Source organism: Giraffa tippelskirchi, chromosome 9 (assembly GCF_054371585.1).
Source record: "Giraffa tippelskirchi isolate mGirTip1 chromosome 9, T2T-mGirTip1v1.2.pri, whole genome shotgun sequence".
Classification (NCBI taxonomy): Eukaryota; Metazoa; Chordata; class Mammalia; order Artiodactyla; family Giraffidae; genus Giraffa; species Giraffa tippelskirchi.
The window spans coordinates 103,387,362-103,408,835 of NC_137283.1; the positions used below are offsets into that span (position 1 = coordinate 103,387,362).

The window sequence follows — 21,474 nt, forward strand, 5'->3', positions numbered from 1 at the left end:
GTATTTTTGATAGCATTTCTTTCACACCAACTTATCCAAGAAGAAGAGATTACTGAATCATTATCAATTAATCTAAAAATATAATAAATTCATAGGGCTTTCCCAGTGGTTTAGCAGTGAAGAATCCACCTACAATGCAGGAGATGTGGGTTCAATCACCGGGTCAGGAAGACACCCTGGAGAAGGAAATGGCAACCTCCTCCAATATTCTTGCCTGGGAAATCCCATGGACAGAGGAGCCTGGCAGGATACAGTCTATGAGGTCACAAAGGAATTGGATACAACTTAGTAACTGAAAACACAATGACATAATAGTTCATAGTCTCTCATGCAGTCCAAGTAATTGAGTTTTTACATTCCTTTGACATTTATCTTTATTGTTAAGTAACATTGCTGTTTTGCTATTTCAGTCACTTTAAGGTAGAGATATATATAATATTATGAAAAATTTAATATATTTGCAGTATTTTAATTCTTTTCATTTAAAAGTGAGAAGATCTATGTTGGTACAACTTAATCAAAATACATGTTACAAAACAAAACATTTTTAAAAGATACAATGACAGTGTTACTTAGATATAAGAGAAAATTAATAAGTCTTAGAAAAAAATGTTACAGTTTGATTTGTAGATAACATCTCATGAAAATATACTTTAGGCTATCTGTGGCCTAAATATTTATAGAAATAATCTGCAAAGCAGGAGGATGCAAAATAGAGAAATTTTTCTGCTTTGGCTTCTTATAGAAATCTGTAATACGTGGCACCCACTTGATGGAATTTCATTGAAAGCAATACCTGGTTTTCTGTTAATAGCAGAGAAATTGTGCAAAGAACGGGCTATTAAGAAGAGGGAGTCCAGTAAACAGTAAGTTCCATGAGGATATAAACTTTCTCATTTTAGCATCATGCCTATATTGGGGTCCTTAAGTCAGTTGAGTGAATATTGAGGCAGAAACTTTCCTGCAGGGTTTTGACAACAATGGGCACATTGGGAAAGGGAAGTGGGAAGCTTGGTTCTGCTCAAGTGTTCCAAAAAGTAAGTGTTAGAAGACATATCTAATGTCAGTATATTAACAAATACTGAGCATTTGCATTTATGATTATAGCAATAGAATATATTGTAAATAGATTTGGAAAAAAATGTCTGTTGTTAAGACATACATGTATGTTTTCTATGCTCTATTTAAAATAAATATTAACAAATTCTACTTCCTTCTTCTTGCTTTCTCTGCAAGTTATTACAAAGGTCGACTTCAGTCCTGTCCATATAGACTCACTATTGCCACTCTCTAATGGCAGCCCACTCCAGTACTCTTGCCTAGAAAATTTCATGGATGGAGGAACCTGGTGGGCTATAGTCCATGGGGTTGCAAAGAGTCGGACACGACTGAGCGACTTCCCTCACTCAGTACTCACACCGTACTTCAAAATAGAAGCATATAATCAACCAGCCTCCCAGTCAATCATTTAAAATTACCTTCCTGCCTTCTGGTAAACTAGAGATGCTCACTCTTCTGCCTGATGTTAATTCTTCAACTTTTATGATTGCACCAGGTCCCTCAACTTCCTGTGGCAGCATCCCATCAGTTAGCCCCCTCTTCTTTATCCATAGCCGTTCCTTCTCAGCCATCTCCTTTCCCAATAACTGAACTTTTTTATCCTAAAAAAACAGCCTTCCTTTAATCCTGTTTTTGACTGTCTCCCTCATTCCATTTACTGACCAATCACTTGAATAAGAGTTGACTCTGCTGAATTGCTCAGGTCGATACTGTTACTGTTGTTCAGTTCAGTTCAGTTCAGTCGCTCAGTCATGTCTGACTCGTTGCGACCCCATGAATCGCAGCACGCCAGGCCTCCCTGTCCATCACCAACTCCTGGAGTCTACCATGTCCATCGAGTCGGTGATGCCATCCAACCATCTCATCCTCTGTCGTCCCCTTCTCCTCCTGCCCTCAATCCATCCCAGCATCAGGGTCTTTTCCAATGAGTCAACTCTTCGCATGAGGTGGCCAAAGTATTGGAGTTTCAGCTTCAACATCAGTCCTTCCAATGAACACCCAGGACTGATCTCCTTTAGGATGGACTGGTTGGATCTTCTTGCAATCCAAGGGACTCTCAAGAGTCTTCTTCAACACCACAGTTCAAAAGCATCAATTCTTCGGCTCTCAGCTTTCTTCACCGTCCAACTCTCACATCCATACATGACCACTGGAAAAACCATTGCCTTGACTAGATGGACATTTGTTGGCAAAGTAATGTCTCTGCTTTTAAATATGCTATCTAGGTTGGTCATAACTTTCCTTCCAAAGAGTAAGCGTCTTTTAATTTCATGGCTGCAATCACCATCAGCAGTGATTTTGGAGCCCCCCAAAATAAGGTCTGACGCTGTTTCCACTGTTTCCCCATCTATTTCCCATGAAGTGATGGGACCAGATGCCATGCTGTTAGTTTTCTGAATGTTACTGTTGTTAGCTTCATCATAACAATGGCTGTGCAGCTTCCTTTGCTTTCTCAGCTCCATCTCTGACTGCATCCAGAGTGAACCATCTAAAATAGTAATTTTGTCCCTGGGCCAACTCACCAATTAGCATACAACATGACTCAGAGTACATTTTTACCTTTAGATTAAAATAATGTAGTCTTATCACTTAGATTACTCTAAATTCTATAAATGACAATAATGGCTATAGCTACTGAAATACTATGGTCTTTTCTCTAGACAGGGAAGCCTGGCATGCTGCAGTCCATGGGGTCGCAGAGTCAGACACAACTATGTGACTGAGCTGACTTTCTCTATATTTGCCAAAGAACCCTTCACATTCTAGTTATAATATCCTTTTCTATTAAAACCTTGCTACTACTTTTTACTATCTGTCTATAGCTATAGTATCTTTAAACTAGTATCTTCCTATTGAATGAACAACTTGAAAGAATTTTAAGAAAATGCCTTACAAGTATAATTATCTTAGGCATATTCCTTTTAAGTAAACAGAAAAATTTTAATCATTTCACAATTTTTGCACAGTAATTTTTATAATATTTAACTCTGGGGAAAATGTGTGTTAAACATTAGTTTCAAAAGATCTAAAACATTCATAAGTTTTTCATTACAGTTACATTAATTGAAATTGTATATAGCCTGATATATTTGAATAGATGCTATTAAGTTTGTGGCCAAATTATACTCAACTTTGCAATTTCCTCTATTTCTTTAATGATAAAAGCTTTGTGTTGTGATATTAAAGTTATTAAAGTTCTTAGTATAAAAATACAACTCAACACACATTAGTTATTTTTGTTATATGAATTGTCATAATTTACCTATCTGTGGTGCTTTGGACTATTAATTAGGCTGTGTTCTTAAATGGGAATAACTCAGCTTGTTGACAACTTATTTTTGTATTTTTATCTTGACATATTACTAACAAAAGTGAAATCTAAATAAGAAGTTCCACTTTTAAAAAATGAAAACAATTTATTAATTTAACTGTATTACCATCAGTTTCTTTTGTTAAATAGGAATTTTGGCTTGCCTTCTGAGATGTTTGGAGAAGCATGTGCATTCAGACTGATGCTTTAAATCATCCCTCAGACATATATCTATGTCTGTATCTACATCTGTTCTGTATCTTATCTAGATCTAGATCTCTGTGTTTAGTGATTCCAGCAAAAAATGTCAAAAAATTTTAATGATATCCCTTCCAATAAATAAAGATAATTACACTGAAGTAGCACAATGCTTTTTTAACTTGGGTGTTCAGAAACTTAACCACTAAAGTGCTATGTTGGCAGAAGAAACATTTAGTTGTAAAAGAGTACCCATTTCACAGTGTGTGGTGTACATGTCCTCTCCCTTACTTAAAATAACCAGTCAGTCAACCAATTATAATTGAATTTCTGCCATGTACAAAACCAGATGATCTGTGGATTGGCACAAAATACCAAGAGATGCATAACACCAAGAGAGGCAGTTCTGTCTTGTGTGATCTAGTCTAGGACAGACATGATGGATATTCATTAAAAGCCACTAACATGATGTCACATGAGTATTAAAAGAATTATATAATAGTATATAGAAATAGAGATTGATGGAAAGGCAATGATATCACAAATTATAAGCACAAAGACTTCTTCCCCATAATCCTCTGTGAAATGATGAATTGCTCATGTTTTTACTGGCTACAGTAATGATTCCTAACCATTAGTGGTTACTAATTGGTTAATAGCATATAATAGTTTCATCTACAAAGGGTATTAAGGAAGACCTGAGAAAACCAAGGCTAATCTGAAGGTTCAAATCAACAATGACAACAATATTAATAGCTAACATTAACACAGTGTGATGTGGTATATGCATGGGTTATAAAGTAAGAAAATACTTTTATTATCTCCAGATGAGAATCTAAGCCATTAAGACTTTCCTTGAGAGCCTCACTATAAATATTTGTTTTCTACATCTCGACTTCAGAACTCACTCTAACTCACCTTATTGTCTCTTTAATTTTAAATAACCAGGTGGCATTTGGAGTCAAAGAACCTTATCAAATGGAAGTCAGCCTTGGTAGAACATATCAGAACTAGGAATATCAAAATTAGGGAAGTCAAACAGTTAGAGGAATATAGCAAGAGGTCAGGGCAGCCAGCAGTTTTTAAATTAGGGGGAAATTGCTGATCGGCAGGGATTAAGAACTAGGCAAGGGGACTGGGTGAAAAGGGCTTCAGTTGGGGAAGGAGGCACTGTGAAGGGGTGCCCAGTCCCCAACTGTCCCCCACCAGTAAAGCCTAAAGACAGTCAGCTCACCACCATGCCCTGGGCCACAGCTGCAATGCCTTCCTTATCTTCCTTTCTTGCCTTGGATCTCCTCCATCCCCCAAAGTCTTCCACAGCATTGGGCTGCCCCACTAGTGTTTGTCACCCTGCTGTTGATGGTGTGGAGTTAGTACTTTAAATGGAAACTTTTTTTAATCTAAATTCAAATGTCTATGAGAACTAGTTGGTACACAGAATCCCATCAGGGAATCCTGAGTCTTCAAGATCTGAAACAGGAGCAGAATTTTCATATATTTTCCCCAGGGTCAAATCAAAGGAGGGCACACATGGCTGAAAGAAGTTACCCCAGGTGCCATCTTTTATTTGTGAATAAGGAAAGGCAGTTGGGAGCCTCTGCAATTCATGGCTCAGTTGTTAAATTTATTGGAAGATGGATTCAAGAACATTTGTATTTGGGTTTGAAATCCATAATAACTTATTATGGAGGTACATATATAAGACATATATAAATAAAGGGGTTAAGGACAGACACAACGTATAGACAGAAGTTACTGGGTATCCAGGACCTTGATAACAAAAACACAGGATTGCCTCAACCAGGTTATTTCTATAAGTTTCCCATTATTGTTGTTTTTCAGTTGCTAAGTCATGTCCAACTCTTTGGGACCTCATGGACTACAGGACTACAGGCTTCCCTGTCCTTCACTGCCTCCCAGAGTTTGCTCAAACTCACGTTCATTAAGTTGGTGATACCAACCAACCACCTCATCCTCTGTTGCCCTCTTCTCCAGCCCTCAATCTTTCCCAGCATCAGTCTTTTCCAATGAGTCAGCTCTTCGAATCAGGTGGCCAAAGTATTGGAGCTTCAGCTTCAGCATCAATCCTTCCAATGAATATTCACGGTTTATTTCCTTTAGGATTGACTGGTTTGATCTCCTTGCAGTCCAAGGGACTCTCAAGAGTCTTCTCCAGCACCACAATTTGAAAGCATCAATTCTTCGGTGTTCAGCCTTCTTTGTGGTCCAACTCTCACATCCATACATGACTACTGGAAAAACCATAGCTTTGACTATATGAACCTTTCTTGGCAAAGTGATGTCTCTGCTTTTTAATATATCATCTGGGTTTATCATAGCTCTTCTTCCAAGGAGCAAGTTTTCCTGTTGGTTTTAATAAATTCCTGAGTTTTGTTTCGCCTGTTACCTGATAGTAGTAGAGATATATGAGCCAGACTTGGTTGAAATGCTGCCTCTATTCCATCTCAGCTATGACTTTGAGTAAGTTACTTCAGCTCTCTGAGCCTTGAAGTCCTCATCTGGAAATAGGGGTGACAATAATACCCAAAGGGTTATTACGTGGATAAGATGAATTATAGTATTTGTCCAGAGCTTATAATAGTACCTAGTAGTTTGTAAGTGGAGAAGGCAATGGCACCCCACTCCAGTACTCTTGCCTGGAAAATCCCATGGACGGAGGAGCCTGGTAGGCTGCAGTCCAGGGGGTTGCTAAGAGTCGGACATGACTGAGGGATTCACTTTCACTTTTCACTCTCATGTATTGGAGAAGGAAATGGCAACCCACTCCAGTGTTCTTGCCTGGAGAATCCCAGGGATGGGGGAGCCTGGTGGGCTGCCGTCTATGGGGTCGCACAGAGTCTGACATGACTGAAGCGACTTAGCAACAGCAGCAGCAGCAGCAGCAGTTTGTAAGTATTTCTGAAATGTAGATGTTTTTCAAATTTTTCTCTGTTTTCCTAGGTAAAAAACTTAAGATATGCCTGGGTTCCTCTCCCTCCTCAGCCTACTGCCTGTATTCAGCAAACACTACCAATTCTGCCTTCTAAACAGCGCTTGACACCACCTGCTTCTCTCTCTGGAAGGGCAGCTGCTCCACTTAACGTCTTTAACCTATCTGCAGTAGCCTTCTCCCTGGGCTGCTCCCTCAGCCTAGCACCCTTTCAGTCTGAATCTCAATCACAATTGTGCATAAATGCACATGATCCTTATGAGTACATGATTTTCCAAAGCCCAATCAAACTGTGTTCTGAAACCATATTGAAACTGCTAGGATGGTAAAAAGTGTAAACACACTCATTTGGAAGTTTTGGGGTCTTCTGCATTGTCGCATCATCCTGTAGCGCAGAGACAAATGAGAACCTGATCCTTGGTGATGCATGGTTGGTGGCCATGAGGCATCCACCACCACAGTGTGCATTGTTCTGCTTCACTCTCGCCATGCTTGGGTGCAGAAATCTTTTCCTGGTTGCCTGTGGCCTCATCTATCTCCTTGTAGAACATAATAATTTTCTTCCTGCACTGTTGCCTCATCTCTGGGTAGACTTTCAAAGGGTACCTGTTTTCCAAGAAGGAAGCTCAATTTCTGCTCCTTTTTGTTTCTCCTCTGTTCCTCTCCTCTTTTCTCAAGCCATTCTCCTCCTTGCCAAGAGGACTGCCCTTCTAGCTTTGTATTTATTTCTAAAACAGTTTCCCTGGACCTCCACATTCTCTTCCTATTACCTACCTCACACAGTCTCTAAATTGCCCTAAGGCAATTTTGGATCAGAAAAGCCAGAGAGAACATTTCTATTTTTCACCTTACCATATTCCTTGCCTGAGGCAATGAGCAAAGGGGTCTGCTGTCTGCTTAAATGAAGAAAAGCAAAAAGAATGACAAGGAGAAAAAAAAAAATTCCTATCTTAAATATTGTCTCACTATACATTCAAAAGACAGAAGGCAAATAGACTGGCTGAAGACTTAAAACACTAATTAAATCACATCATCTGCCTGTATAAACATTTCTGGTGGCTTCTAATTGTGTTTAGCATCACATGTAAACTTCTGGACCTGATGTGCAAGTTTAGACATGTTAGCACAAGCCCACAGCCCTCCCCACTCTTCTTCCCTATCACTCCCTCCCTCATCCCCAATGCTGGGCCATCTTAAACTTCTGCCTATCGTGAGAAAAGGCATGATGGCCCCTCAGATTTAAACTACATTGTTTGATAGTGTGTGGCACTTAAGATCTGCCTACCCTACCCCAAAAGAAACAAAACAAACACCTGGGAGGAAGCAGCTATTCTTGAAATCATTGTTGATCAATACAAAGTGTATGTGGCTGTTGAGCACTTGAAATGCAACTAACCTGAATTGAAATGTACAATTTCAGATTTCTAAGATTTAGTACCAAAAAAATATATAAAACTTCTCATTAATAGCTTTTTACATTGAGCATCTATTGAAATGATAATAGTTTAGATATAGTGGATTAAATAAAATAGATTATTAAAATTAATTTCACCATTTTTTTCTGTTTTTTGATGTTGCTGCTGGAAATTTTTAAATTGCATATGTGGCTCACTTGCATTATATTTCTATCGAATCTGCTCTGTATTGCAACTTTGATGGAAACCAACCTAAAATATGAAAGCTTATAAAGAAAGGACAGAGATTCTTCACCCACCCATCCTATCCTCTGATGCTGCAAAGATGATGGTGCTTTGTCCTCAACCACAGTCAAGATCAACCTGAAGTTGGAGTGAGATTATAGGTAGATTACATTACTTTCCGTTTCTCAACATTCTGTTCACAGGCCCCTAGCATTCTAAAATCTTGATTAAGAATTATAGGTATCCCTGCAGTTATCCCCAATAATACAATTTTCTCTTGTAATCATCTAGAATTTATACTCATCCCTCTCCACAGCTGTTCAGGATATCCGTAAGCAAACAGTGATAGCCTTGCTTTGATTCCCATGAACTCTACGTTCTCAGTCCTCCCGCTTGTACAGATTCTCTTCTGAGGGTCACCGTAATTTCACAATTGGACACTCAGTGGAGGGAGGAATGGAGCCACCTTAACCCACAGGCTAATAAAAATCTTCAGTGAGCTAAACTTGTGTGAAACAGATCCAGTGTATTAACTCTCAAACCTCTGCAGATTGTCTGAGAAGCAGACACATAAGCAAGAATCTGCACGAAGGCATAGTGAGACTCACAGTGTTAGAGCAGAATATGTTTTCAAGAACAATTTGAGAAATCCTTCTTGTTTTACAAATAAAGGAAGAAGATCTGAAGGAGTTGAAGTATCAGTTAAGGCCAAGATGGGAGTCAAAACCCATGACTCATTCAGTCAACAAATATTTGCTGAGCTATTCACTGTGTGCTAGGACTCTTCTAGGTGTTGAGATGAAATAGATACTAGTTATGATCCTTCCCCGTTACAATAGAAACCCCAATTGTTTTATTAAAGTTTAAAGGAAATTTATTGTCACGTAGCTGAGCAGTCTAGCTGGCTTCAGGCAACTCTTGACCAGAGGCATCTGAGAGGATGACTTGTTTTCCCGTTGAAGGACCACTTCTTCAGTGTTAGCTCCATTTTGCAATCCTCCTGCATTACCATCACAGCATAACAACTCCGCAGCTCCTGGGGTTATGTGCTTTCAGGTACAAATCTAGCACAAAAGAGAGTCCACTTTGCTCTTGTGTGTGTGTGTATGTTTAGTTGCTTAAGTCGTGCCCAACTCTTTGTGATCCTGTGGACTCTAGCCCACCCGTGGGGCTCCTCTGTACGATTCTCTAGGTAAGAATACTGGAGTGGTTGCCATGCCCTTTTCCAGGGGATCGAACTTCCCGACCCAGGGATCAAACCTGAGTCTTTTATGTCTCCTGCATTAGCAGGGAGGTTCTTTACCACTAGTGCCACCTGGGAAGCCTCCACCCCCAACGCCCCCCCTTCCCCGCCACTTTGCTCTTAACATAGAAAAAGAAAGACTAACTTGGAACCTATTCTTGCAGTTCTCGTTACCTGAGATGGATCATGTATTCAACCCTGAATACATCTATTAATTCTGTTAGTGTGGCTTGGAGATTGGATATGCTGACTGACTTAAGTCAATCGGGGACCACTCCCAGAGTTAAGAATGGTTTCAAGTCTATCCAAAATACATGCTGTGAATTCTGAGGTACCAGATAGGAAGGGGAAGTGGAAAAATAAATGCTGGAAAGCAACAAAAATTTTAAACACCCAAGTGCTCACAGTTGAGAGCTTGTCAATACTCCAGTTGATCTTTACCCTCTGCTCCCTGGAGTCCCAGGAATTCTCTGGCTGTGTCTCTAGAGTGTGAGGGCCTCTGCATCACAGTGCTGACCTTGACTTCAGACTAGTCCTCTTTCTTCTGTTTTACATATTGGGCTTCTCTGTAAGATTTTATTTGAAGAGAGTGCTTCGCTGCTGAAAGGCAGTTTTAAAACCACTCTCCCACATTAATGCTACTGCAGTGGCAAAATTACCTATGTTTTATACTTTTTAGACATATTCCTACCGCCATTGGGCCTCCCCAGTGCTAACTGAGTGGAAACAGAAAGGCATTTCTTGGAACACGAATCTTATTGCTGCAGATTCTATTTCATAGGCTCCTTTCTTGTGCTCCTGATATTTTGCTATTAGTAAGTCCTTTCATAGACATTCTTTCCATTCCCTGCTCCATTTACTCACTCAAAACACTTGAGGAAGATGTATACTTTTCTAATATTTTCAAATAGCCAATTTTAAGGTCATGACTAAGCAAATGAAGTTCTTAACAGAGTGGATCTGCAGGTGAGATCCAATAATGTAGACACTAAGCAGCAGTAATATCGTTGTCCCTCCAGTAATCCACTTGCTTACCTGGACTGAAGTTATATCCTATACTTTGAAAATTAACATTTAAAGTAACAAAAAGCCAAACTTCAACACAAGAGAAGATAAAATGTCCCTTACTTCATACAAAAGTTAGCAATATTTTTGTTATGGTCATGTACTTGGTGAATTCTTCTCTTTCTCTGTTGAATTTCTATCTCAATGAAATGTAAAATTGGAAAATATATAAGATTTTATTGTTAGCTCTGAAAGGATTAAACTCTTAACATTGTATTTATTTGTATTCAGTCTACTTCCATCCCGTTTCATCATAATGATGTATTTGGTCTATAAAAATTTTTTATCCTTAAAAAATGTTTTCTGAGAAGCATTTAGGGAATTCAAAACATTTCCTAAAATTCAGCCTGAAACAATAAGTAATATTCGAATCATAAATTTTTGTGGAAGCTAGTATTACATAGTATTTCTTCACTTAAAATTTAGTGATAAAAATCAGTAAGGATAAATAAAAATACGTAAGGACTAGAAATACTTTGACCTTCTAGTGACAGTTGGTAAAGAATCTGCCTACAGTGCTGGAGACCTGGGTTCAATCCCTGGTCAGGAAGATCCCCTGGAGAAGGGAATGGCAAACCACTCCAGTATTCCTGCCTGGAGAATTCCATGGACAGAGAAGCCCAGCCGGCTACAGTCCATGGGGTTGTGAAGAGTTGGACACAACTGAGCAACTAACACTTTAACACTGGGAATACTTCTGATTCATATTGATCTATTTTATATTAGTTATCTTTGGTTTTTATTTGATGCCACATTCTCCTCTGACTTCCCTGGAAACATATCCCAAGGGAAATTTTTATACACAGAATTTGGGGAAGTGTTTGGGAATAGCAGCGATAAGGAATTGAGGGAAGCAAGATTGGACAGAGGGAGAAAGTCACCTGTGAGCTTTTACAGCAGAGACCCCAGGTTATCATGGGAGCTTATAACCTTAATAGGACCTCAGAATTGTCTTAAGTTGTGGCAAGAATCCCAGCCTTTGTATCCCCTGTTGACTGCTGCTGCTGCTGCTAAGTCACTTCAGTCGTGTCCGACTCTGTGCGACCCCATAGACGGCAGCCCACTAGGCTCCGCCGTCCCTGGGATTCTCCAGGCAAGAGTACTGGAGTGGGCTGCCATTTCCTTCTCCACCCCTGTTGAGTAATCACTGGATATAGACTGCCCCTTGGGAAAAGGCACACAGTGAGTAAGGCAGTTTCCTCCAACCAAGCATGATGCCTGGAGAGGGATGCAGCAGTGAACTGTCTACACTCAGTGCTCTTAAACATTGGAGAAATGAATCCATCAGTTCTGAAGGGGAGCATCACCCCCACCACCACCAGAAAGGAGCTTTGAGGTATGTAGCTAAAGAATGCCAAGGATGTCTGCTCCGTATCTCATTTGCCACTCAAATTATTCATGTAACTTTGAATGCATGATTAAATAAAGTAGAACACGTTTGTTGATACAATGAAAGTACAAGTAATAGATAATTGATAGAAGAAAACATGTAAGAGGTTCCCCAAGGTCTAAAAAACTAATTATTGATTAGCATGTTTGCACTAAAAGAATATTTATAAAGAGTATAGACACAAGGCAATGAATTTCTAGAAGTTGACTTCTTTGTTATGTGATACATTTCTTAAGAAGGGAGAAAGGAAAGGAAATCACAGGAAAATTATTTCACCTATTTCATTAATTAAATGGTCAAGTCTTGACCAGACTCTAAAAAGCTAGGTAGCAACCTTGTTATCATCAGGGAACACCAAACGTATCACAGATGTTCTTCTCAGATAGCATATACACACAAGGAAAAAACATAAAAACAAATCAGCATAGACACATGATTGAATAAACAATACCTTCAGCCTGAAAACTCTGCATTGGGACTGAATAGCTGATAATATGTTACAGATAGTGTTTACTTTGCATAGTACTGAAATTCATACATGTTGAAACTGTGGAAGGTGAGCACTGTCTTAATAAGTTTTGTTTTAATTATTGATATTTTTATTCACCTACAAATTTGCCTCTCTTTTGAGAATTATTCAGTTGTCTGAATCATAGATTTTAGACATTTGCTTTGTGAAAGAAGAGAACTTGTATGGTTTTCGTCAGACTGCCTGGTAAGTATCTGAATTATTTCCTGGGTGAATCTTGAAAACCTAACAGAACTTTCTGGAGCAAACTGTTAGTGCTTGCTTCTTATTTAGAGATGCATAGTTTTTATAGCAATCTTTATAATATTGTATTCTAGTCAAATGCTAATTGATCTTTCATTTTTAACTAGTCACTGTAGTTCCAAAAAGGATCACCATCTATATATATATATGAATATATAACTGGTGAAGACCACAGTTCATATTTCATATATTATTGTTTAATGAAAAAAACAAGTTTAGGCTTTTAAATTCAGCTATTAAAATAACTTTCTTTTGACTTCAAAAAATAATAAAAAATAAAGTCTCTAACTCTGCTCAAACTCCAGGAGACAGTGAAGGACAGGGAAGTCTGGAGTGCTGCAGTGCATGGAGTTGCAAAGAGTAGGACATGACTTAGTGACTGAACAAAATTGTGCTCAATGTTGTTTATGCTCACCAAGACTAATCTATCCAGTATACATAACAGGAAAAATATAATATGAAATAAAGGATACAAATGCCAGTATGAAATATATCAATTTTCAAGGGCACTGGGGAAATTGAATTCTGACTAGAAAACAAAATGCTTAACCCCAAGGAGTTTCTTAAATTTATTTTTAACTATCAAACTTTTAAACATGAGTCAGCAACTTCTTTATAAAACATGTTCTGATATTTTGGAGTCAACAAATTTGTGGATTACAAACTATAGAAGCCCAGTGCTTTCTTGAAAAATCACATTTGTCAGTCACCCTTGTTTCTTCAATAAGACTCAGACCTCAATTTATTTTCCACTTTTCTTAAGTTCATCTCTCATTCTTGGTTTATCACTCTAATTTCTCATGAAGATACAGAGTTTTCTTGTTTTCATCACTAAAGAACAAGTAGAAAACAGCCTAACATGTCAGTGGCCTTTGGGTTAACTCTTATTGCCCAACTGGTGGGTACCCCCAATTCAAACTGACACCGCTAGAAAATTAGAGCCCTCTCCTCATGGTCTTTGTGTTAAATTCATTAAAGCTTTACAACTACTGTGTTGCAACAAGACTACCAAATGTAGAGAGTTCACCACAGAAAGGTACTTGGAAAGATGAGAAAAAATAACCCACAGTTGAGTGAATCACCAATTCCAGGATGAAGGCTAAGGAAAAAAAAAAATTAAGAAAGAGATGGATGAAAATGTCTTTATTTCTGTTAAGAACTCTGCTTAAGAGTTTTTTGTTTAAACTACTATTATTGTTCTTACTCCCATTACAACAATAAATGAAACCAGGTTGTGATAGATTAGATTTTAGTTTTTAATTCAAATTGTTGTTGGTTTGGGAGGGTGTTTTTTGGGGGAAGAGGGTTCTGTATAGGTAAGATAACAGGCTAAAAAAGAAATCCTCTCTCTTTGAAGACACTGCTGCTACACAAGTAGAACAGAACACAGCCTAGGTCCTTTTCAGTAACTACAAATTGTTTAATAGTCCCCAGCCTTAAATTCAGAAGTTGTGTAAAGTCCAAACAAACTAGCCAATATAAAACTTGATTTTTAGTGGGAAGGTGACTTTCTTAGGACTATTAAGACAACAAGAGGATAAGAGTTGGTTTCTTTTTTCTCTTAATAGAAGCACTGCTATAAAAACAGTGCTTAAACTATCATGAAAGGTTTTTACTTGCCTTAGCATAACAGGCTAGCAGACAAACTATGTTGTTGCCTCTTAAAGCTGAGATGAGTAGAAGAGAAAACTGTAATAGGTCTGCTTGGAACACTGTTGTTGAAATTCTCTTGATTGTACTTTAAGGTTTGCAGTATGTATATACAGTGCTTAATGGTTTACAAAGTCCATCTGTATCTATCACTTTTCACACCCGCAAAAACATTGTGACTTAAGCAGAGATGATATCTGACAAATTCAAAACTTGTTTGACTCAGCCCTGCCTGCACATTTTTAGTAATTCCACCCCCCCCCCAACCAGGTAATTTAGTTCATGGAATATTGTTCTGTGACATGTTTCTCTTTGCCAGTAATCATGAAAATAATCAGATGCTGGACAAGTCCTCTTTCTCAAAGATATATTAAGATATTTTATTAACAGAGGATATAATACAGCACATGTATCATGCTGTTACACTGGTTATAGCCACTGAGAATTCCTAGGCTAGGTCAGTTTGTAAAAATCCTATTCTATTTTCCTGCATACAAAGCCTGAAGATATGTGATATGTCATCATTTAAGCTGCATCTTCTAGGAGGTCATGAAATTTGACTGAAATATCTTTGCTGAGTCCTTTCCACAAACTCCTACCTTTATATGAGTAAAAACACATAGTATTTTCCAGATTTGGCTCTTCTGTAGCTAACCTGGCTTGGACACCTGTGTGTGTGTATAGTGATTATCTTGTTTGTCTATGATGTGGGCTTCTAGTGATGTGGGCAGAGCCTAGGATTCTGAGCATCTACTCTTTGCTCCCTGATTGCTATTTGTCGGAGCAGTCTATCAGGTGTTGCTTCCCAGCAGTCCATCACTCTCCATGGTGTACTTTGAAATTGTGCTTCAGTGTCCTTGCAAGACTGTATCTACCGTCACAGTCTGTAGCTATCCCCCAACATCAGCTCGCCAAACCACATCTGCTCAGTTACCCTGGTACCATCTATTTGTCTCACCTGTGGGGCTCCAAGGTAACACTCTATGCTGGCAGGCAGGCTGCATACCAAGACATTATTGTTGATGATCCTGACTTGCCATTTCATGTTGAGCCTTATTTACATCTACATGAGAAGAACCAGGTGGATTTTTCTAATTCATCCCTGTCCCAAAGCTGTGGGTTCAACCTAAACCCTCATTTTGTAAATTCAGAATCATGATGCTATTTTGGTGTTTTCTAGTCTCCAGAAAAGCATATTTATCTTCTGAATCTAATTTTATTCTAATGTTCATTCCTTGCAGCCGTTGGGCAAGTTGCTGCTTACAAGTATCAGCTAGCAATTTTGTATTGTAATTTCAAAACATAGATTGCCAATGTCTTTTCTATGCAGCTCTATATAGCTTTTCTATTCTGAATAGACTCTAAAACCTAGATGCCGCCTTGTGATTCACTGGTTGCATCGCTAGTAAAGAACTAGAATTCTATCAGACCACAGTTGATTCCCATGTAGTAAACAACATATGTTTCCAAATTTCACTACTGAAAATAATATAGGACATTATTTTGATCATGAGTATACCTCTACTTCCTTCTCTCAAAGTAACTTAGGATAGTGATGGGATGGCATGTAAAGTGCTCTTTCAAATATTTAATTTAAAAGATGCCTCCATAATGATCACTTTGTTGAGTTTCCCAGCATGTGAGTTCACACCACTTTGGGAAGTTCCTTATTGATCATGCCTGGTAAGAAGCATAGCTTCTTTCGCCTTCCATAAAAGGAACTTGTAACAAAAACAGCTCTTTTTCAATTAGTAATTGCTTGAGCAGTTAGCTGCTGCTAACCTTGGAGCATAGCTTGGACATATAGGTCAACTTTTATAGTGACTACAGACCAAACTTTCAATTTTGTAAAGAAAATGCTGTGCCCCAACATTTCAACTAATGTTTTTAAATGTCTAAGCGATGTGCTAGACATTCTGGTATTCACTGTCTTACTTAAGCCTGGGAAAAACCTATGACATATGTAGTTTTCTCCATGGTATAAGTCAAGTCAGTGAGCCTTGGAATGGTTTAGTAACTGTCCAGATATGCAGCTAGTAAGTGATATGGGAAGTGAATATCACCATAAGTCCTATGTTTTCTTCCATTCTCTTCACCACATTATGACTTTATTTCATATTAAACTTTTTGTACAAGATCATCACTAGCAGAAACTGTGACCCACAGAAGCTGGTCTCAGAGAGGTAGTCTTATAAAAAAAATATGTAATTATTTTCTACCTACATTTTTTAAATCATGTGAGGAGAACTTAACTAATGTTTGTAGGAATGTTTGTTAAAATCTTTCCTTTTCTATCCATGATCCTTTATACCCTCACTTTCTCTGAGTCTTCTTATTTAAAAGTCCTTCACAAAATACTCTGCCATCCCTGATCTTCTGTAACTTTTCTGTCTTTTAACAAAGGACACTATTCTCCTAATCTTACTCTCTTACTTTTCTACCCACAATCCCAGTTCTCTTTCATTTTCAACATTCTTATTCAGCATCACAAAAGCCCAAAGAATCCACCACAAGGCAGAAGGAGAAACCTCACAGGAACATGCTGAGGGTAGATCCAGGGATGACTCTAGTGGACAAAGCCAGTACCATCTTCACCAAGCAGAGGGATAAGACAACGCTGGGAATATGTATATAGTAACAGCTTTTCCCCAACAACAATAACAAACTGGAGACCTACATAAGAAGGACCTTTTTAATAAATCCAACACTTGCTTGGAAAAATAAAAATCATACTGTGCTACTCCATTCCTTTTAAGTTTAGCATCCCCGCTGCTGCTTGCCTTAGAATTCCCCATGATAATTAATGAGTTATACTTCTAAAATGACTTTGTCTAGCTTCTGCTAGAATCTCTGCCCTAGTTCTCATACATGTCATCATAGCAAAAATATTTTGTCTAAGAAGTCAGCAAGAGAGGTATTTTCAAGTGTGCCTGCACAGTTCCCAATGTGAATTCTCTCAGTAAAAAAATGAAAGCCCAGCTCTGAAAACTACACTTTTGTATCAGTTAGATATCTCAGAAGAGGCTGGATAACAAACAAGCACAAATTCTCAGCAGCATGTAATAATAAGCATGTGTCTGGCTCATGATTTGTGGATCATTTGGGATTGGCTAATTTAGGCTACACTGGGTTGGGTATGTGATGATCTCAGCTGTTAACTCATGTGACTGGGGATCAGCTGGGGATCAGGCTGAGTCCACAGGGGCAGCTTAGTTCTGCATGTCTCCCATCCTCCTGCTTCCTGCCCATGTTCTCATGACAGTAGCAGAAGTGCTGGAGAGCAAACTCAATAGGGCAAGCATTGTTCAGGCCTTTGGTCAAATCGGGCTCTTTAATGTTTCATGGCCCAAAAAGTCCCATGAACAAATCCAAAGAAAAGAAGTAAGGAAAGAGATTACCCATTCTTATTAGGACAAACTACAAGGCACATGACAATGAGCATGGATATGGGAAGAGATGAAGAGTTGGGAACACTGATAGAGTCTACTATAGTTGTTGATCTATTATTCTTGAGTATCATCCTATTAAAAGTTAAGTATGATTCCTTCTGGTAGTGTCAGCTCTAGATGCAAGCACATTTCACTCATTCATCCATTCATTCACTTGTTCACTTAACACATAATGTTGAATTCTTTAGACAAGTGCTGCTTAATAGAAATATGTTGTGAGTCATAGATGGATTTAAATTTTTTCTGGTAGCTACTTTTTAGAAGATAAAAAGCCACAGGTGACTAGTAGCTACCATATTAGACAATGAAGTTAAAGACTATATATTGAACTTGGTCCTGAGGATATGACACCTGCCCCATAGATCTTACAATCTTGAGAGAAAGGAGATTTAATTTAAATGGTGTAGGCATTAAATATCTTTCTGAGAAGCTCATATTTTAGTTTACATTTCTCAGATCTTGTCATACCCAGTGCACCAACTCCATTCCTTATGGTAATAGTTTTCTATTACACATTTCCATACAACCTCTCTAGCCTAGTTTGCTTAGAGATATTTCAACATGACTTTTCAAAATCTCTTATGAAGAGCTATCACTGTACTCCAAAGTCTGGCAACAAAGGTGTTTTTTTTTTTCTTTCCAGAATCAATATAGTAAAGGAACATTATCTGAGATCTTATTACCAGGTGGATAAATTTTCACATTATAACTTTACCTGATAAGAGCCCAAGATCCTTCATGATAGAAATGTTGAAGAGAAAAGTTGAGTTTATCAGTGTTTATCTGCTAAAAAAAAAAAAAAAATGGGTGGCTATAAGAGAATGCATAATAATAGTAAATAAAAGAGAGAATATTGCTTCAGAAGTAGTACAAGGAATAATAGAAGCAGAGAATGGAGAAAATAAGAAAAAAGAAAACAATAGTCTTTATCTCTTTTTTACATGATTAAGCTTGTAAGTGCCTAAAAGAAAGTTTTGCCTTCTCTGCATTAAACTGTCTAAGCAAGATTTATCAAAAAGGGTGGTTTTTAGAAAGCAATTATTGCCCATCGAAATTGCAGATAAGGGTCTTGACAAGAATAGGGAGATAAGATTTTTTCTTTGTAGTCTAAAAAATAAAAAACCTGATATTTCTTTAAATATATAGGCATAGCTTAAAAAACTGAAAAAGGTTTCTTTTAAATGCTGTGAATCACCCTGTGATTTCTTTTCTCTTTTTAATACTGTTCTGCTTATTGCATGCCTTTTCTTTGGTGATTCATTGCTTTGATTGTGTAACTCCTTGATATCAAAACCACTTTGGGCAAATGCCCTTGTGCTTCCTTGTTCCTCTGGCAACATGGCAGGTCCCAGTGCTGGCACTTGGATTATGCTCTCAGAGAACCCAGAGCTCCTTTGACTTTCATAACTTGTGTGATTGGTACTCATCTCCAAACAGCAAACAGTTTAGGTAGAGAACAGCATACTGGATTTTAAACTCTGAGATGCTGTTTTTACAAGATATTACTAAAAACTGCAGTTATGGCTCTGTGTTTTCATACTAGACACTTAAGAAAATGACTATAATTACATAGCGAAGAGAGTCCAGATTACATGGTGGGCATTTTTACACAGTAAATTACAAAAATATATTTGCACATCTACTCCAGTTTTTCATGAAGGATTTAAATCAGAACAGCAACATTGGTCTTGTGTTTAGTGACAAAGGATCATTTCAGTCATTTCAAATAATATTTTCCAGCACCGGTGGATATCCACCAAATATCTCCTTTCTGCTCTCCCTCCCCACAACACACACACACACACACACACACACACACACACACACACACACATTTGACATTCTTGCTTCTAATACTAAAATACTTTGAGTCATTTCCTTTTATTAAGATATTTTCAGATGGAGATTAAAAATAAATTGAAGAGTCAAGCAATAACATGAGAATTGACTTAAAACAGTTTAAGCTGAAGTAAAGTGAGTAAATTGTGTCCTTGTAAATTACCTAAGAATCTTTATATACCCAAGGCTTAAAACAAAGAAGGCATACTATAAATCTTTATTAGACGAACAAGTGAATGAATGTTATCTATTTAAAGAAATTTTAGTGACTGTGGGTTTCCCTTTTTCTGGAAGTTTAAGTCCCTCCAAGCAGAAAGAAGGATCTATGAATTGGACGGCCTTTTGGATACAGCCATTAGCACTCTGTCTCTGTTGTCATATCTCAAGAACTAAAAGGAGTCCCACTAACTGCAGAAAGAGAGGCCAGGCCTAAATATAAGTTGCAAAATAGGGCCACAGTTCTCAACTGCTATTTTCAAACCACGACTTCAGCCTCTGTTCTGTGGCCTGAACAGAGAAGTACAAGAATGGCAATGGAGGTCTAACCTTAATATGCTTATTATTTATTCTATATCCCTCTCTCCTAAGAAAAAACCTATTTCAGTTTCAATTTTAAGATCAAGGTCAGAGATACTCTGAATCTTCCTTTAGCAAAGCAAAACCCATTAACTTTTTACTAGGAAAGTTCTTTTCCAATCATCAGATAAACATAAGGTCTATATTTAGGGCGTGGGAGAATTCACTCATTCAATAAATAATCATCAAGCACCTTCACTGAAAAAGATTTGTCTCCTTTCATTAGACAAACTCTCAACATTTCTATGGTGTTCCCACTATCAGAATTATCGTTTTAAAGTTAAGATATGTTGAAAGTAGAGGAATTGTTTAAAATTTAAAATTCTAAAATTCTCTACGTAAAGAAGCACCTAGCAACACTTTTATTAAATGTTGATGAGCAGGTACAGTGTTGCTCTTAAAAAGGTTCTATGCTGACAGCATTATATTTGATTTCGCTGCTTCCCTTCCTTCTACCTGACTTTCATGTGAATTAATACTTCATCTGACTTGCATGCAGGGTACAACAGTTTTCATTTGTTAGTGGAAAATCTAGATCTCTCTAGTGACCAGAAATGGGAGTCCAGATTAATCAACAAACTTTGGCTGTGTGTGTATGTGGGGCGAGGGTGGCGGGGGGTGGGGGGTGGGGAGGGAGAGGGAGAGAGAGGAACTTTTCCCAGAAATTTCGGAATCATCGACTTTTAGGCAGTCTAAGTGTTCAGAGGACATGCAATCAAATAATTCTCAGCTCAGGTTGCATATTACAATCACCTGGAGATCTCCTGAGGTTCCATCTTCCCCGGACCAATTGAACCAACATCTTTGCTAACAGAAAGAACCTGGGGATGGGTATTTTTCTTGAACCCTGCATACTCTAAAGTGCAGCCAAGGTTTTCAAACAATTCCTTTAGTCCAGTTCTTTTCATATGGATAGACAAATAAAAACCTGTCAGAAAGAAATGAAATATAATATTTCAGACCTTTTAGAGCCTGGATTAGAAATCACATTACCTAGTCCCAATCCAGAGCAATTTCCATAACAATGTAGTACTAATACCTTTTGTTAGTCTTGACTCATCTGAAAGCTTTCCCCTGATAAAATCATAACAGGGGCATGGCACACAGCTGTTAGTAAGTGACCAGGCCCCCCCCCCAAGCGAGCGACCGTTAGCTAACAACTGTCTACTAGCGACCGTTAGCAATCCCGCTCAGCCATTGGTCGGCATCGCAATAGGCCCCTCCCCCAAGCAAGTGACAGTTGGTGAGCAAGGTTAGAGCAACTGTTAGCATTGCCCGCTCAGCTATTGCTCGGCATCGGAGAGGGGGAGGGGGAGGCGGGGGTAAGGGGTA

At 38.2% G+C, this 21,474-nt stretch overlaps 1 protein-coding gene and 2 long non-coding RNA genes across 5 annotated transcripts in view; 2 read left to right on the forward strand and 1 right to left on the reverse strand.

Moving 5' to 3' along the window:
- Positions 1-318: 318 nt before the first annotated feature.
- On the forward strand, positions 319-3,729 carry LOC145521245 (uncharacterized). Its single transcript, XR_014065260.1, has 2 exons — positions 319-420; positions 746-3,729. It is a non-coding gene; the product is annotated as an uncharacterized LOC145521245 (long non-coding RNA).
- A 9,455-nt stretch (positions 3,730-13,184) lies between these two features.
- On the reverse strand, positions 13,185-21,278 carry LOC145521244 (uncharacterized). The gene is made up of 4 exons (XR_014065259.1): positions 21,182-21,278; positions 20,896-21,070; positions 18,443-18,513; positions 13,185-13,727 (listed from the first exon to the last, which is right to left on the reverse strand). It is a non-coding gene; the product is annotated as an uncharacterized LOC145521244 (long non-coding RNA).
- Positions 17,440-21,474, forward strand: part of HS3ST5 (heparan sulfate-glucosamine 3-sulfotransferase 5) — a 189,341-nt gene continuing 185,306 nt past the window's right edge. The window contains exon 1 of one of the 3 annotated variants that reach the window (XM_081529600.1): positions 17,440-19,701. The gene's annotated coding sequence lies outside the window, so the exon portion shown is untranslated. Of the gene's footprint in view, positions 19,702-20,827; positions 21,395-21,474 lie in introns of those variants that run through there. The other 2 variants (XM_081529593.1, XM_081529596.1) reach the window with 2 other exon arrangements.